Source organism: Solanum pennellii, chromosome 9 (assembly GCF_001406875.1).
Source record: "Solanum pennellii chromosome 9, SPENNV200".
Taxonomy (NCBI): Eukaryota; Viridiplantae; Streptophyta; class Magnoliopsida; order Solanales; family Solanaceae; genus Solanum; species Solanum pennellii.
Genome location: NC_028645.1, coordinates 37,292,987 through 37,296,128, shown reverse-complemented (window position 1 = coordinate 37,296,128; position 3,142 = coordinate 37,292,987). Strand labels below are relative to the sequence as shown.

Below are 3,142 nucleotides of genomic sequence, written 5' to 3'. Positions count from 1 at the left end.
TTTGCAAGAGTTCTTGAAAAGTTTTTATCAAGTTGCAAAAACGGCCAAAAAGTGTTTAGAAAAGTGTCTTTGTATTGACAAGTCACTTTCCTAAACTTCTTTGCCATTGGTTGGAAAGGTCACACTTTCTGACACCATCGGGAAGTGTGCACCTACTTTCTGTACTATCTCCAGCTGGCAGTCGACTGGCTCATCATCATGAGAGCCTGGTACCTCTACTAGGTCCCTGGGTTTGTTTCATCTGCAATACTCAACAAGAACCCTGCAATACTCAAGTAAGAAACCCGGTACCTTTGCAAGGTCCCTAAGTTTGTCAAATCATCAAAACTACAAATAACAGGTATCAATTAGAAGCATGCTCATTACATTAGCACCTTAACTAAGTTTGTATGCATCTGCATAGTCCCTCTGTCTATCGAACTAAGAACGATAGACTGCTGAATTATTTAGTTGCACTCCTTTCCATCCAAAAAGTTCCTACTAGAAACAGCCCAAGCAAATAGTATCTTTGTCATTAGAAATATTATCGGGTGGCCATGAGAAAAAAGCTTCCCCGGCTACTTAAATTTCCATTCTTCGTTTCAACTTCTCAGCTCTCTATTTGCTTTGCATCTTCAACTAATTCCTAATTATGTTTCAGTAGTAGTAAATTATGTGAGTAATAGATATTGAAAACTACACTTGACAGACAACTTAGAATGGTATATACCTCAGTCTGATTAAAGAATGCAAAACACTGTTACATTATCAACAAAATATTGTTGTAGCTTATTTGATCTTGCAGGTATATTTGTCACTCCATAGGCCACGTAGTGGTTGTATCAAAAACATTTTGATTACCTAAGCACACACTCATTATCATTAGAGCTTTGATTAGGATTTTCAAATTTACAATTCTGCCTTCGTATCTTTCTATGAGACTTTAAACTTCATCAACCTTTTGTTGGTGTTTTCCAGTGTCATCAACTTATCTTTCGTACTTTGTTTTGAGTTTTCCGTTGTCAGAAATATACACGAAGACATCTTAATCTTAGTATTCAAAACTGAGGCCCGAGTGATCCAAATGATGTATTTCTTGGGCGAAGCCACTACAACAATAAAGGATTTTAGCGGTAATTAATATGCACTTCAGCGGTAATACAAATTGTCACTAAAAATTTTACCGTCATTTAGTTAATTGTCATTGGATCCAATGTCGTTAAAGGCTTTAGGGAAAATTGCAAAGAGTGCCGGTAAAGATATCAACTATTGCCGCTAAAAGGTTTCAATATTAGTGGCATTTATTTAGCGGCAATAACAATGGCCAGTAAAACAACCTAGAATCTACATCTTATATTGTCACTAATGACACACCTTATAAGCAATAAAACTGCTCACAAATTGACAAATACTAATATTAAGAAATGACGTGCTTCGTTAAGATCTCAATAAACAAAAAATAATTATTTATTCATTATCTGAATGTCAACAAAAGGAAAAAAATTACACCATTTGATTCCAAAAGCTAATCTCTTTTTGATCTCAATAGTCTTCCATATGTAAAATCTCTAATCATTATAAAGTACATATCTATATCCTCTTAAAAACCAGTGCCTCACGTCCTCTCGGATGCCATCATTCCACATCAAAACAGCAGAATACTCTTTCACCAACCAACATCAAATGTCTTCTTGGGTGCTACCTGACCCACTAGATCTCAAATTGTCATGCAAAAATGGATTTTTTAGGCACAAGAAAATGTTTCCCTTGTCCGTCGAGGACCTTCTTGTTTTCCCTTCAAACTAGAATCACCTTGACCAATCTTTTATATAAACGCACATTGACTAGAATGCCCAATCTTTTAGGATAAAGGTTAGTCCTCTTTCCTGCTTTTCTTTCTTTATTTGTTATGTAAGCGGAAAGCTTAATCCTTAAAATTAGAGAGAGAAAAAGTACATGATAATAAGACAGAGCTAACCTCATCAATGGGGAATTAGGAAGGAATAACTTATGTTTCCTGAACTCTTCAAAAATGTCATCAAGTGTGAGTAGAATTTTTCAAATGTAGTCACTTATGATGACTGAAGATCTTCATGTGTGTTTAATAAGGAGTCGTCTCCAAAATCTCTGTTTGCTCTTACTTTTCTACACAATAGATTTTCTTCTTTAGATTATTTATGGCTGTCTATGATTTGCTATATTATTTCTTTAAATTTGTTCTTGCAATTTTGAAGCCAAACATAACATATGCAGAGGCTAACAATCTGTTTTATTCAAAGAATTTAATCATATCCTGCCACTACATTACTGCTATAAAAACAAGTGTGTCAAAACTAAAGGAAATTAAAAACTTGAAAAGGTTTCAACATTTTGGGTAATGTTTTAAAATTATACTTACAGCGGGACAAATTCACATGATGTTCATATATAGCATTTTATTGTTAATTCAGTCTCTTATTTTAAAGTTGTTTTACCATAGCCATAAATAAAATTACTTTTCTTTTTACTACTTCCCTTATTACTATACTAATAATAAGATTTTATTACATCAATCTGTCTTTTCATATGATCAACCTTATGTTGCCTTGTCAGGAGCATATGTCCACTCGCGATGAAAATATAAGAACGCAAATCACATAAACAATTTCTTTCCACCACACAACAATAGTGGAATCGATACAATGCGTCGCATCTATCAAGTAAACAAAATAGTGGCTATGCTTTGATATAGAGGAACTTTGGTTTATCATTATTATAACAGGATACTGTGAAGAACAAATACAAGCCTCAAGAATGATGGTTGAATTCATTGAACTAACACTAAAGATAGATAAAATATTTGCATAGAGGAAAATTGTGATTGTATTTTGATATTCATTTTGATTGTTTCATCGTTGTCGATATTTGCAACTCATATCTATGACTCATAATAAAATTTGGCTTAAGTCATACACAGACCCTTAAAGTTGTTTTAATATTTTATTTAGCCACCTCAATTCAATCCTTTTCCTATTGAACACCTATACTGCAGTAAATTTGTACCTATTAGACATTTTTTGCTGACATGACGCTGTGCAATAGACACACCTAAAGAGCGTGTAAGACATCACTTACTTAAAAAAAGATTTTTTTTATAAGAAATTAAGTAATATCTCCTCTTCTT

General features: G+C 33.4%; 1 long non-coding RNA gene across 1 annotated transcript in view; it reads left to right on the top strand.

Annotated features, from left to right (window-relative positions):
• Positions 1-2,928, top strand: part of LOC114078656 — a 9,986-nt gene extending 7,058 nt beyond the window's left edge. The window contains exon 2 of the long non-coding RNA XR_003580350.1: positions 2,572-2,928. This is a non-coding gene — a long non-coding RNA (uncharacterized LOC114078656). The remainder of the gene's footprint in view (positions 1-2,571) is intronic.
• The last annotated feature ends 214 nt before the right edge of the window (positions 2,929-3,142 follow it).